Here is a 15,759-nt window from a genome sequence, read left to right as displayed (position 1 = left end):
TCTTAAGTAAAATGTTAAGCATCTCATGATATAAGAATCCATCTGTTAGCACGATAAATACATACATAGGTGATGGATATTAAAGGGGGCACTTGTGATGAGCACCAGCTGTTATATCTAAGCAACGAATCACTATATTCTACACCTGAAACTAGTATCACACTGTATGTTAACTAACGGGAATTTAAATAAAAACTTGGAAAAAATAAATACACACACATGTAAAATTAAATAAAATGAAAGGATTTAGACATCCAAGAAATAAAATATGTATTTTTAAAATATTTAAATTAATTTAAAAAATAGAATATAAACAAAAAAAGACCTCTGTAAAAAAAAAATAGATAATGTAGATTTGAAAAAAACAACCAAGTTGAAATTAAATATGCAATGGTGGACTAAACAGTAAATCAGGTATAATCCAATAAAGAATTGGTTGAACAATGCAGAAACATCACAGAAACATTAAGAAATGTATAAAGAAAGGTTATGACACACGTAGGATTAAAAAAGTTCCATCAAGAGAATGAACAAGGGGCGCCTGGGTGGCTCAGTGGGTTAAAGCCGCTGCCTTCAGCTCAGGTCATGATCCCAGGGTTCTGGGATCGAGCCCCGCATTGGGCTCTCTGCTCAGTGGGGTGCCTGCTTCCTCCTCTCTCTCTGCCTGTCTCTCTGCCTACTTGTGATCTCTGTCTGTCAAATAAATAAATAAAATCTTAAAAAAAAAAAAAAAGAGAATGAACAAAACAGTCCTTAAACTGAAATGTTAAGGATATTCTAGATAAAATGAAAACATGTATTTTCAGATTCAGGAAGCACAGTAAGTTTTAACCATGATAAAAATAAACCATTACCCAGATATTATCGTGATTAAATTACAGAAGCACAAAAGGAATGAAAGATTGAAAAGATATTCAAATAAAAATAATAATAATAACACATATTATTTTCAAAGAATGACAGCATGGCTGACAACTTTCTTGAATAAGAAAGATAAGAAAATAAAACACGATGAAAAATCTTTTTAAATTCCTGGAAGAAAATCACTGCTATTTCACACTTCTAGATAAAAATCAACTCTAATTAAGAGGAACTGTTATATAACAACATTAATAATAATAATAATGTTATATAACAACATTAATACCAAAATAGAAAATTTAGCACTGGCAGAATCAAATTTAAAAGCTAGCAAAAAGTGTGCATAAGGAACAATGAAAGATAGCACATATAACTACTAAGTAATAAATGCTTCCTTCAGAAGTAACAGTTAAGAGGTGTATGAATAAAGGATCATATTAGCCAAGTGGAAAGAAAATGAGGACTAGAATAGGTATGAAAAGAATCGTATTTCAGATATATGAAAGGTTATCCTGAGGTTGAAGAATGGGATTATAGGGCAGACCTAGGGAATATATGTACATTTAGTATCAAAAACAACATGACAGCCATATTACAATGTCTTACACGTTATTGCCAGGAAGTTATACCATTACTAACCAGGCAATGGAGAGGTAGGAAAAGCTCTTAAAAAAGAGAATGTTGACATTCAGGTTGTGTTACCAAAATACAATATTATGGTAGACACTGTAGCAATTTTATGGACAGATTGTAAGGGGAAGCAAACACATAGGTAAAGGAAACTTTTGAAAAAATCCTAAACAAGTATAATGGAAGTGGGAATGAAAATTCTATAACGTTGGAAAAGTATATATTTGTGAAAATCAATTTGTAAAAAGAAAGACAAAAAAAAAGAGGAAAAATTGTAATACTATTTATTCATTCATTTAACCTGAGTATCTGGGAGGATATTAATCAAATTTATTGTGGTAGGAATTAACCCAAAGGAAGGAAATGTGGGTTGATTGAATAGGATTGGGGAAAATGTTTTACTATTTTTAAAGGTGAGTATATAAAAAAGAATGATATAGTGCTTTTGTTTTTAGGGAAAAATAATAAATACGAAATTTATATACCATATAGCATAAAAGGCTAATTGTTTTATACAAAAAAGTACAATGAGACCAAGAGTGAATAACAATAGTTTAATGAAGTGACACCTCATTAGGTTTGTGTTCTTATGAAAAACATTGAGAGCTTGTTTCCTTTCCTGCCATACATGCAGACAATCTCGGCAAAATCTAAACACAGTAATGACATTTTCATGTTTTTATTTTTTTATTTTAACATTTTAATTATGTTTAACTCTGTTTATTATGTTTAATTATGTTTAACATTTTAATTATGGCATAAGATAGAATAATATTTCATACTTGAAGGAAACATTTAAAAAACGATTTTCTTCTGTATAGATGACCTATGACAAAAATAGCTTTACAAATTTTTATTTAGTATTATTTCAAATAATTCAATCACACATAATCCACCAGGGGAAAACAACTTAATGTTTTTTGGTGACTGTTATACATCTTGGTTACACTTCTTTGCAAAGTTCAGAGGTTCTAATTCTGTGTCCTAGGCATTGACGCAGAAATGAAACTCATTAAGTCCCTCATCTTTCTAAAATGCAATCTCTATTTTATATGCATTGAGGGACACTCAAGTGTTTATCTTGTAATGGAGGTGTCTAGACCTGTTGGATTTAACTTGGCTGAGCTCACTCTTACTGAGCTATACTGCTAAGGAAAATATTCTGTGTGTGTATGGGTCATATCCCAAATGAAAAAGCTGGGAGAAAAGCGTCTCTTTGTAGGGAAACTGACACATATGGGCTATGTAACTGTCAGCTCTAAGAGGAGAGGCTAGTGTGGTTTCCCTCCTCCAGTTCTGTTAATGTTGCCTGATAACAACTTAGGTTTCCTGCTTAAGAATGCATCATGGCTGAGGTTCCTGGGTGGCACCATAGGTTAAGCATCTGCCTTTGGCTCAGGTCATGATTTCAGGGTCTTGGAATGGGGAGTATGATCCTCCCTCTCCCTCTGCACTCCCCACTCTACCCCCAGCTCTTCTCCACTCTCTCACTTTCAAATAAATACATGAAATCTTTAAAAAAGGAAGGAAAAAAAAAAAAAAAAAAAGAATGCAGCATGGCCAAATGGAAGCTACCTTACACAGACCTCCTCTAATGCCTGATTGACAAGGAGATACCAAAGGGCAGTCCCTTGCTTCAAGGTGGGAAAATGTTACAATTTGTGCTCCAGAATTTGTATGTAGGCTTCTTTTTTCTTTTTCTTTCTTTCTTTCTTTCTTTTTTTTTTAAAGGTCATGATCTGACCTGAAGGCAGAGGCTTAACCCACTGAGCCACCCAGGGGCCCCTCTTTTTCTTTTTTAAGATTTCATTTGTTCCAGGGGAATTCTACCAAACATTTAAAGAAGAACTAATTCCTATTCTCCTGAAACTGTTCCAAAAAATAGAAATGGAAGGAAAACTTCCAAACTCATTTTATGAGGCCAGCATCACCTTGATCCCAAAACCAGACAAGGATCCTACCAAAAAAGAGAGCTATAGACCAATATCCTTGATGAACACAGATGCGAAAATTCTCACCAAAATACTAGCCAATAGGATTCAACAGTACATTAAAGGATTATTCACCACGACCAAGTGGGATTTATTCCAGGGCTGCAAGGTTGGTTCAACATCCGCAAATCAGTCAATGTGATTCAACACATTAATAAAAGAAAGAACAAGAACCATATGATACTCTCAATAGATGCTGAAAAAGCATTTGACAAAGTACAGCATCCCTTCCTAATCAAAACTCTTCAAAGTGTAGGGATAGAGGGCACATACCTCAATATTATCAAAGCCATTTATGAAAAACCCAACGCAAATACCATTCTCAATGGAGAAAAACAGAAAGCTTTTCCGCTAAGGTCAGGAACACGGCAGGGATGTCCATTATCACCACTGCTATTCAACATAGTACTGTAAGTCCTAGCCTCAGCAATCAGACAACAAAAGGAAATTAAAGGCATCCAAATTGGCAAAGAAGAAGTTAAACTATCACTCTTCGCAGATGATATGATACTATATGTGGAAAACCCAAAAGACTCCACTCCAAAACTGCTAGAACTTATACAGGAATTCAGTAGTGTCAGGATATAAAATCAATGCACAGAAATCAGTTGCATTTATCTACACCAACAACAAGACAGAGAAATCAAGGAGTCAATCCCATTTACAATTGCACACCAAACCATAAGATACCTAGGAATAAACCTAACCAAAGAGGCTAAGAATCTATACTCAGAAAACTATAAAGTACTCATGAAAGAAATTGAGGAAGACACAAAGAAATGGAAAAATGTTCCCTGCTCATGGATTGGAAGAATAAATATTGTGAAAATGTCTATGCTACCTAAAGCAATCTAAACATTTAATGCAATTCCTATCAAAGTACCATCCATCTTTTTCAAAGATATGGAACAAATAATTCTGAAATTTATATGGAACCAGAAAAGACCTCGAATAGCCAAAGGGATATTGAAAAAGAAAGCCAAAGTTGGTGGCATCACAATTCCAGACTTCAAGCTCTATTACAAAGCTGTCATCATCAAGACAGTATGGTACTGGCACAAAAACAGACACATAGATCAATGGAACAGAATAGAGAGCCCAGAAATAGACCCTCAACACTATGGTCAACTAATCTTCAACAAAGCAGGAAAGAATGTCCAATGGAAAAAAGACAGCCTCTTCAATAAATGGTGTGGGCAAAATTGGACAGCCACATGCAAAAAAATGAAATTGGACCATTTCCTTACACCACACACAAAAATAGACTCAAAATGGATGAAGGACCTCAATGTGAGAAAGGAATCCATCAAAATTCTTGAGGAGAACACAGGCAGCAATTTCTTCGACCTCAGCCGCAGCAACATCTTCCTAGGAACATCGCCAAAGGCAAGGGAAGCAAGGGCAAAAATAAACTATTGGGATTTTATCAAGATCAAAAACTTTTGCACAGCAAAGGAAACAGTTAACAAAACCAAAAGACAACTGACAGAATGGGAGAAGATATTTGCAAACAACAAATCAGATAAAGGGCTAGTGTCCAAAATCTATAAGAACTTAGTAAACTCAACACCCAAAGAACAAATAATCCAATCAAGAAATGGGCAGAGGACATGAACAGACATTTCTGCAAAGAAGATATCCAGATGGCCAACAGACACACGAAAAAGTGCTCCATATCACTCGGCATCAGGGAAATACAAATCAAAACCACAATGAGATATCACCTCACACCAGTCAGAATGGCTAAAATTAACAAGTCAGGAAATGACAGATGCTGGTGAGGATGCGGAGAAAGGGGAACCCTCCTACACTGTTGGTGGGAATGCAAGCTGGTGCAGCCACTCTGGAAAACAGCATGGAGGTTCCTCAAAATGTTGAAAATAGAACTGCCCTATGACCCAGCAATTGCACTACTGGGTATTTACCCTAAAGATACAAACATAGTGATCCAAAGGGGCACATGCACCTGAATGTTTATGGCAGCAATGTCCACAATAGCCAAACTATGGAAAGAAGCTGGATGCCCATCAACAGATGAATGGATCAAGAAGACGTGGTATATATACACAATGGAATACCATGCAGCCATCAAAAGAAATGAAATCTTGCCATTTGCGACAACGTGGATGGAACTAGAGTGTATCATGCTTAGCAAAATAAGTCAAGCGGAGAAAGACAACTATCATATGGTCTCCCTGATATGAGGAAGTGGTGATGCAACATGGGGGCTTAAGTGGGTAGGAGAAGAATCAATGAAACAAGATGGGATTGGGAGGGAGACAAACCATAAGTGACTCTTAATCTCACAAAACAAACTGAGGGTTGCTGGGGGGAGGGGGGTTGGGAGAAGGGGGGTGGGGTTATGGACATTGGGGAGGGTATGTGCTTTAGTGAGTGCTGTGAAGTGTGTAAACCTGGCTATTCACAGACCTGTACCCCTGGGGATAAAAATATATGTTTATAAAAAATAAAAAATTATTTAAAAAAAAAAGATTTCATTTGTTTATTTGACAGAGAGAGAGAGAGAGACAGCAAGAGAGGGTGTGGTAGAGAGAGAAGTGGTAGAGAGAGAAGAAGTCCTCCTGCTGAGCAGGGAGCCTGCCTCAGGCTCTATCCCAGGACCTGGGATCATGACTTGAACCAAAGGCAGACATGTAATGACTGAGCCACAGGGATGCCCCTGTCTGTAGGTTTCTATATCTGAGAATACATTCTTGCTCAGCTTTCTTCTATCCTTCCCTGCTTTCTCAATTCTCCTTCTCCTTAAAGCATTCCCCAAATAATATTTGAACTAGAGTCCCCACCTTAAGATCTACTCCTAGAAAATAAGCGACTTAAGTGAGCTTTTCTTCCCCCTACCCCACCTTAAAGTGAGCAGCTTCATTCGATATTATAAAATTTAATTAAAGTCCTTCCAGTCAAACAGGCCAGAGGCTTCTGGGTTAAAGCTCTTTGGGTTTTCTCATTCATCCTCTTACAGATGAAATTCTCCAGATGTCTGTCATTTTCTTTAAGGCTGAAGAGACAGTGATGTACATGCTTCAGAGCTCTGGCAATTGCTGAATATCTCTGAGAGAGAAAATATTTCAGGTAGGTAACAACTATTTGGCAACTTAACTAACCCCAAATTTATATATACAGTCATTCATCTGAAGCTAAGGAAGTCTTTTGGTATAGCTAGTGGTTTGAAGATTGAGTGTTGACCATCACAGTTTTTTCTTGAAAGTAATATCTCTTGAATTAATTTTATGACTGAATAGAATCTATTATGTATTAGAAATCTCAGTGCTAATCAATAGTGTAAAAAAAAGCATTTGACAAAATCCAACATGTATTCATGACAAAAACTCTCACTAAACTCTCTCCTCAACTTGATAAATAGTATCTTCAAAAAACCTTCTGTTAACATCAAATGTAATGGTAAGAACTTTGAAGCCTTCCCACTAAAAGCAGGAACAAAGCAAGGCATGTCTTCTTTTACCACTATTTTTCATCATGCCAGAAGTCCAAGCTAATGTATTAAGAAATGAAAAAAAGAACTGGGAAGGAAGAAATACAATGACATTTTTTTCTAGATAACAGGAAGGATACTTTAGGTGGAAATTCCAAAAGGATATATATATTAAAAAAAAAATCTCCAGGAACTAATTGATCATAACAAGGTTGCAGGACACAAGGTTAATATAAAAAGTTAACTGCTTTCCTACATATCAGCAGTAAACAGGTGGATTTTGAAATTAAAACCCAATACCATTTACATTAGCAGTTCAAAAAACCAAAGCACTTAGGTATAAATTTAACAAAATTTGGCCAGAATCAATATAAGTAAAACTATAGAACTTCAATAAAAGAAATCAAAGAACTATATAAATGGAGAGATATTCCACATTCATGTATGGAAAGATTTAATATTGTCAATATGTCAGTCCTTACCAACTTGATCTATAAATTCAATACAATTCCAATCAAAATCTCAGCAAGTGGGGTGCCTGGGTGGCTTAGTGGGTTAAAGCCTCTGCCTTTGGCTCAGGTCGTGATCCCAGGGTCCTGGGATCAAGCCCCATGTTGGGCTATCTGCTCAGCAGAGTCTGTTTCCTCTTTTCTCTCTGCCTGCCTCTCTGCCTACTTGTGATCTCCGTTTGTCCAGTAAGTAAATAAAATCTAAAAAAAACCCCCAAAACTCAGCAAGTTATTTTGAGGATATTAAAAAAAAAAAAAAAAAGATTCTAAAGTTTACATGGAGAGGCAAAAGACCCAGACTATCCAGCACAAGATTGAAGAACAAAGCTGGAGGATTGGACAATCCCCAACCTCAGGACATACTATAAAGACACAGTGATCAAGACTGTGTGGTACTGGCAAGAAAACAGACAAATAGATCAATAGATAATAACAGAGAGACCAGAAATAGATCCACATAAATAGGGTCAACTGATCTTTGACAAAAGAACATACAGTGAAGTAAAGATAGCCTTTTCACCAAATGTCACTGAAACAATTAGACATCAACATGAAAGAAAGAAAAACAAAAAGAAAGATACTAGACCCACTCTTTACACCCTTCACAAAATTTAACTCCAAATGTGTCACAAACTTAAATGAAAAACATAAAACTATAAAAGTCCTAGAAGATAACAAGGAGAAAACCTAGATGACATTGGGTATACAACATTAAAGACATGATCCATGTCTTTGATAAGACATGATCCATGTCCCTATTAAAATTAAAACCTCTGGTCTGCAAAAAAAAAAAAATGTCAAGAGAATTAGAAGAAAAACTACAGACAGGAGAAAAATATTTGTAGGAGACAAATATGTTAAAGGACTATTATTCAAAATATACTGTGAACTCATAAAACACAACAAAAAGAAAACAACCTGATTTAAAAAATAGGCCAAAGACCTTAACAGACATTCACGAAAGAAGATATACAGATGACAAATAAATATATGAAAAGATATTCCACATGATATACTGTTAGAAAAATATAAATTAAAATAGCCATGAAATACTACTACATGCCTATTAGAATGGCCGAAATCCAAAACAGTGACATATCATATGCTGGCAAGGATGTAGAGCAACAAGAACTCTTGTTCATTGCTAGCAGGAATACATAATGGTACAGCCACTTTGGAAAACAATTTGGAGGTTTCTTACAAGACTAAAAACACTCTTACTATAAGATCCATCTATGGATATCTTGATATTTACCCAAAGGAGTTAAAAACTTACGCTCACACAAAAACATCAAGATGTCCTTCAGTAGGTGAGTAGATAAACTGTGGTACATCCAGACAATGGAATGTTACCCAGAACTGAAAGGAAATGAACTATCAAGCCATGAAATGATATGGAGAAAACTTAAATGCACATCACTAAGTGAGAGAAGCCAATGTGAAAAGGCTATATATTGTATGATTCCAACTATGTGACATTATAGAGACAAAAACAAGATCAGTGATTGCCGGGGATTGGGTGGGGATAAGAGATGAATAGCTAGGGTGCAGAAAAATTTTATGGCAATGAAATACTCTGCATGATCTTTAATGAAGAATGCATGAAAAAAAATCTCCATATCCATATCCATAGCCTGTATAAAATTAAGAGTTGATTTGAAATGATAAAGATGTATTAACATAGACTTGTCAGCTATAACAAACTTAGCACTCTGGTAGGGAATGTTGATAACAGAGAATACTATGCATGTGAGGGCAGGAGATATATAGGAAATCTCTATAACTTCCTCTTAATTTTGTTATGAACCTAAAACTACTCTAAAAAATAAATTCTATTAAAACAATTAGGAAGAGAAAATATACAAAGAATATGCTAAATCATCTTGGGTTATCGTAGAATTCAGATTTTTGGGGAGACAAAAGAATACATATAAATATTTAAAATGATGGGGCACCTGGGTGGCTCAGTGGGTTAAGCCACTGCCTTCGGCTCGGGTCATGATCTCAGGGTCCTGGGATCGAGTTCCTGCTGAGCAGGGAGCCTGCTTCCCTCTCTCTCTCTCTGCCTGCCTCTCTGTCTACTGTGATCTCTCTCTGTCAAATAAATAAATAAAATCTTTAAAAAAATATTTAAAATGATCATTGTAGTAACATGACATCAAAAAGAAAGTGGTATTACAGAAAACAAAACTATATCAAATGCAGCTAATATAATGAATGAGCTGTAGAGTGAAAATGTTCATTAGATTGGCATAGTAGAGATGACTGGACTTCTTTCTACTATTTGGTAGGGTCAAGAATCTGACTGGCCTGGACTCAAGAGATTTCAATAGGAGAAAAAGGAAGAAAATTTGAGTAGAATACTCTTTTTTGATGATTTATTACAACACGAAAGCAGAGAAAAGTGTATAGTGGCAACTGGAGGGAGACGCTGGTTTGAGAGTGTTGTTTGTTCATTAGCTTTGTGTGAAATATTATGGTGTTTCCTAATGTTGATGTGAATTGCTATTCAGGAAAAAAGAGAAACTTGCAAATAGTAATTTCTTGTATAGGTGCACAAGTAGGATTCAAATGCACACATGAAGACTCTGGCCTTGGATGGAAATATTTATAAGTCATCCAGTATAACAGAGGAAAAGATAGAATAAGGAAGTTTGACAAATTTGGCATGGGGTAGTTGTGGGAAATTTCTTGATTGCCTGAATTAGCTCACTTGTGTAAGAAACAGAATTGTCAACGGATTCAGGACTGAGAAGAAGACTTGAGGAATTGGTTTCACAGAAAAGGAGAAAAAGCAATTGATAGATTAAGTATAGGAGCTCCCACTTGAGAGTTAGGTTGATTAATGAAAGGTGTGTGTATGCACAGAGTGTGTGTGTGTGTGTGTGTGTGTGTGTGCATGTGCACGTGTATCCCCAGCTATATTTACATGCTGCATTGCAAGACAGCATGTTTAATTCAAGTGTGGCTGTAGTCCACAACCCCAGTTTCAAGAGTTTAATTGAGGGAGGGAGAGCAAACTTGTATGTGCAAGGGGATAATTACAGATGTTGGCAATTTGTTCTAAGACCTACAAGCAGAGAGGTTGATGAAAAATGAAAAGGTCAGTAGATTGTAGGTTATGGAAGAGTCTAATAAAATTTTAGAATCAAGATATTTGAATGATTAAACTATAAAGATAGAAGGTGCTAGTTAGGGGGATAACAAATTGAGATTCAGGAGGTGGCTCTATTATTGCTATTTAAAAATTCAGTTGTTATAAACATTGGGGTACAGATGGCTCTTCTTTTCACTCCATCTGTATCTTTGGGGTAAATACCCAGGAGTGCAATGGCAGGGTCGTAGGGAAGTTCTATTTTTAATTTCCAGAGGAATCTCCACACTGTTCTCCAAAGAGGCTGCACCAACTTGCATTCCCACCAACAGTGGAAGAGGGTTCCTCTTTCTCCACATCCTCTCCAACACATGTTGTTTCCTGTCTTGCTAATTTTGGCCATTCTAACTGGTGTAAGGTGATATCTCAATGTAGTTTTAATCTGAATCTCCCTGATGGCTAGTCGCCAAACTGTGGAAAGAACCAAGATGCCCTTCAACGGATGAATGGATAAGGAAGATATGGTCCATATACACTTTGGAGTATTATGCCTCCATCAGAAAGGACGAATACCCAACTTTTGTAGCAACATGGACGGGACTGGAAGAGATTATGCTGAGTGAAATAAGTCAAGCAGAGAGAGTCAATTATCAGTTTCACTTATTTGTGGAGCATAACAAAAAGCATGGAGGACATGGGGAGTTATAGAGAAGGGAGTTGGGGTAAATTGGAAGGGGAGGTGAATCATGAGAGACTATGGACTCTGAAAAACAATCTGAGGGGTTTGAAGTGGCGGGGGGCTGAGAGGTTGGGGTACCAGGTGGTGAGTATTATAGAGGGCACGGATTGCATGGAGCACTGGGTGTGGTGAAAAAATGATACTGTTATGCTGAAAATAAATAAATTAAAAAAAAAATCAGTTGTAGCAATTAGAATGCCCGAGGTAAGGTGGAAGAAAAGTTCGTTAGAAGGACGAAGGTCAAGAAAGTATGGAGAATAGATGATATATTTATATTGAATGATCATAAATGATGAAATATACAATTGGTGAAATACAATAAATTGGGGCACCTAGGTGGCTCAGTGGGTTAAGCCTCTGCCTTCGGCTCAGGTCATGATCTCAGGGTCCTAGGATCAAGCCCTACATCGGGCTCTCTGCTCAGTGGGAAGCCTGCTTTCCCCTCTCTCTCTGCCTGCCTGCCTACTTGTGATCTCTGTCAAATAAATAAATAAAATCTTAAAAAAATACAACTAAATGCACTTAAATCTTCACTGAATGAGGAGAAATACAGAAGGGAGTAGATGGCTGCAAACAGAGAGCAACCAAGTTATATTATGAGAAGACATAGAGACCAAAGTGCTGGTCACCGTGTCTAGAAGTTAAGGAATTTGGTAAGGTTGAGTTGTTTGTGGAAGCTTAGATAACCTAGAATGTAGGACATGATGAGTCCAACTCTCTTGTTAAATTGGAGTTAGTCATGGTGGTCATGTTCTTGTGGATAATATTCTTTTTTATAGTCTCCTGTATGGGAGAGACTCTTAAGAAGAACATTTAAGTGGAAGTAATGCATGTTAAAAGTCTCTACAGGAACATTAGGAGCTCTGTGCTATCTTACTATATGGAGGAAGGCAAAAAATGAAGAGCCTTATAGTTAATGCTAGAACCTAAATGAAAGCAGGGACAACTCCTGCTACCCCACCAATTATTTAACAGAGCAAAGCTTAATGACAAATCTTTCTTATGCTAATATTATATATGACATGATGTTGACCAGCATGTTATGTTTATTAATATTTTAAAATATTATAATAACCTTGAATATTCACGGATATATTATTTCAGGGATATCCTGATGTTATGGATGTGTCCTCATTCAGGGGGATGAAATAACAAAATCCAAAATAAAAAATTTCATAATTACTGAATGTTCATAAGTGAAGAGTTGAGCTTATCAAATACCTTTCTTGTCTAGTATTTTTTTGGCACTAAGTCTTACTTTTTACTTTCATCAATCACCTGGACAATTTTTAAAGCAAGAATATGTTCATTTTATTTCTTTGCAGAGATCCAAAATTATTATGATTATTATTACTTTAGTGTAAATAAATCGAAGAAGTATTTTGTTTATCAAGTAAAAATTCAGACCTTTGAAAAAGGTGGTTGAAAAGTTTCAATATTTAGTAAAAGAAATATATGTAGAAGGATAGGAAATGGACAAGCAGTAAAGTTTGACCAAATTTACATTTTATCTGAAAGTCACTCAAATGCCTTGTTGTAAAAATAATTGAGTTGGAAATACTACAACAAACTGTTCTTGGTAGAATAAAAACAGTTACTACTTTGGCTATGCTAGGGATGTGACAGTTTCATTTATTTTCAAATATTATAGGTTTTCCATTCCCAGTTCCTTTTGGATATAAGAGTAGGGAACCGTGAAAATTTTGTAGAATATGAAATATAATACAAAATAGAACTTTGAGGATGTAATTCTAAATGAAGTTCCAATATAAGTGAAATAGCCTTAAAAACATCCTTTATTACATTAGCATCAAAGCTTTTGCTAATTTTGTAAATAACTTACTATAAAACAGGAGGATTTTGACACGGCTGGCAAAAGACAGTGCAACAAGGGTCAAGTGAGTGTGAAATAATATATTGTCAGAATAATGACTAGAACCATGTTTTCCTCACTCAAAATATTTTTGATTATATATCTTTTCATAAGCATTGCAATATTGGGCTACAAGAACCAAAGCATACTCATTTTTTCTTAATCTAACTTAGAAGTTTCACTTCAGCTATTTTGAATATAGGAAACTTACTGGTCAAGAAGATAAGTTTATTTCCAAACAGCAACTTTTTAACTTTTTAAAATACTGCTTTATAAGAATTATGCATGATGATATTGCTTTATTAGAATAAAAAATCATTCCAGAAACTGAAAAATAAAATGTTTGGTTACTGTGTGGATTAGTGTGGTAAAACATAGGAGTAATCTAGTTGTTTTAAAAACTCATTTGAACAACAACAACAAAAAATCATTTGAATGGCTGGCCTCATAGTTTTAAAAATCCATGTCCTGAGGAGTTCCAGGAACTCAAGAAACCATTAACAAACACATATGCGCACACACACACATACTTCTTGGGTAGGATTTTATATTGCAGAGCACATATTACTACTGTATTGTATTTATTTATTATTAGGTAGGTTTTATTAGTACAAAACATACCAAATTATAACTTGGGAGACTTGGGTCCTGTTTCTTGCTCTTGCAAGTTTAATTCTATTACCTTCAGCGGATCATTACCCTCTGAATAACCTTTTCTATAGCACAGATAATAACAATGTCCTCATCACATGCATACTGTGATGACTTAAAGAGTTTGGGAATCACCTACAGTATAAAAATAGAAGAGAAGGGGCGCCTTGGTGGCTCAATGGTTAAAAGACTCTGCTTTCGGCTCAGGTCATGATCCCAGAATCCTGGGATCGATCCCCGCATCAGGCTCTCTGCTCAGTGCGGGGCCTGCTTCCTCCTCTCTCTGTCTCTGCCTGCCTCTTTGCCTACTTGTCTGTCAAATAAATTAATAAAATCTTTTTAAAAAAATAGAAGAGAATATTTTAATAATTATGAAAGGCAATAGAAGTTCCAAAAATAGGGTTTTACCGCCTCCTGAATTGTCGGAATTCCTCTAAAAGGCTTTATGAAATGCCAGGACTTTAAGCTTTTAAGGTTTATGTAAGCCTCGTGGTAAGCACAAAGCAAAAACCTGTAACAGATACGCACAGGGTCTCTATGTAGTTGTCCCGGCTTCCCACCCTAACCTAAACAGAAGCTTTCACAATGTCGGGAATCCTTCATATCCTGCAAATGGAGGAGGATGTCCTCAAATTCCTTGCAGCGGACACCCACTTCAGCAGCACCAACCTTGACTTCCAAACAGAACAATAATCTACAAAAGTAAAAGTAACGGCATCCATACCATAAATCTGAAGAGACCCTGAGAGAAGCTCCCGCTGGTAACTCCTGCCATCGATGGCGTCGGAAGCCCTGCTGACGTCAGCGTTGTATGCCCCAGGGATACGTGGCAGCGAGGTGAGCTGGCCTTTGTTGCTACCATTGGAGCTACTACTATCACTGGCTGCTTCACTTGTGGAAATTTCACTAACTGGATCCAGACTGCGACTTCTGGTGGTTACTTAAGGGCTAACCACTGTCTCCGCAAAGAGCACTTTATATTAACCTGCATATCACAGCTCTGTATAACCTTGACACTCCTCTGCACTATTTGAAGGGACGCCCCCAGAGCAACAAGGGAGCTCCCTCAGCGGGTCCTTTACGTGGATGCAGCGTGGAAAGCTGTGCACATGCGCATCACTGTCTCCCATGAGCACCCAGGGGAGGTCACGCCTCATATTTCTTTCCACAGAAATCCTGAGGAGATTGAAAGGGAAAAGCTGCGCGCAGCTAAAATGGCTGGGTCGAAGGAGGAGTTTCAGGATCAATGGAATTTCCCAATGCCTGACTTTACTGCGACTGAAACCGAAGTCACAGACGGGTCTGAAGGTGCACAAGTACCCTCTGTGCCTCTTCATGGTTCCCTGCGGGGACTGGAGCAAGCCTCCCACTGCGGAAAGACCGATCTGCAGCTCCCGCTGCTCTGGCCAGGGAATGGGTAAGAACCACCACTGAGTGTGGTTAAGCTATTTCTTCCACAGATTTTATTTTTTATTTATATATATATTTTTAATTTTTTTATTTTTTATAAACATATATTTTTATCCCCAGGGGTACAGGTCCCACAGATTTTCTTTTAATGATAGAATTGATTGATTTAGAGACTGCGCATGTGTGAATGGGGGAAGGGCAGAGCGAGAGCGAGGATCTCAAGCAGATTCCCTCACTCAGTGGGTGCAGGGCGGGGGTGCTCAATCCTCGGACCCTGAGATGAGGACCTGAGCCAGAATCGAGAGTCGAACTCTTCACCAACTGAGTGCCCCCTGGCACCCTCATCCACATATTTTTAAACAGAAGATCGAAATAAGATTGATAGAAAATAAGTAGTTTCTGAAAAACCAGGACTGTTTCTTTGCTCTGCCCAGCGGGTGCTGTGAGGAAATGCCAGCTGTACTGGCTTTCAAAGTGTGGTGTTTTGGGGGGGTCCATCCTTCACATGAGAGTCCTGAGAGCTGGGGCACTAGATGTGCAGTTCAAACCC

At 37.0% G+C, this 15,759-nt stretch overlaps 1 long non-coding RNA gene across 1 annotated transcript in view; it reads right to left on the bottom strand.

The window, feature by feature from the left end:
* Positions 1 to 14,854, bottom strand: part of LOC116574464 — an 88,441-nt gene extending 73,587 nt beyond the window's left edge. The window contains exon 1 of the long non-coding RNA XR_004279327.1: positions 14,524 to 14,854. This is a non-coding gene — a long non-coding RNA (uncharacterized LOC116574464). The remainder of the gene's footprint in view (positions 1 to 14,523) is intronic.
* Between the last annotated feature and the right edge of the window lie 905 nt (positions 14,855 to 15,759).

The sequence above is a fragment of the Mustela erminea genome, chromosome 15 (genome assembly GCF_009829155.1).
Source record: "Mustela erminea isolate mMusErm1 chromosome 15, mMusErm1.Pri, whole genome shotgun sequence".
NCBI lineage: Eukaryota > Metazoa > Chordata > Mammalia > Carnivora > Mustelidae > Mustela > Mustela erminea.
The sequence above is the reverse complement of the archived record's forward strand: the minus strand, read 5'-3'. Positions and strand labels throughout refer to the sequence as shown.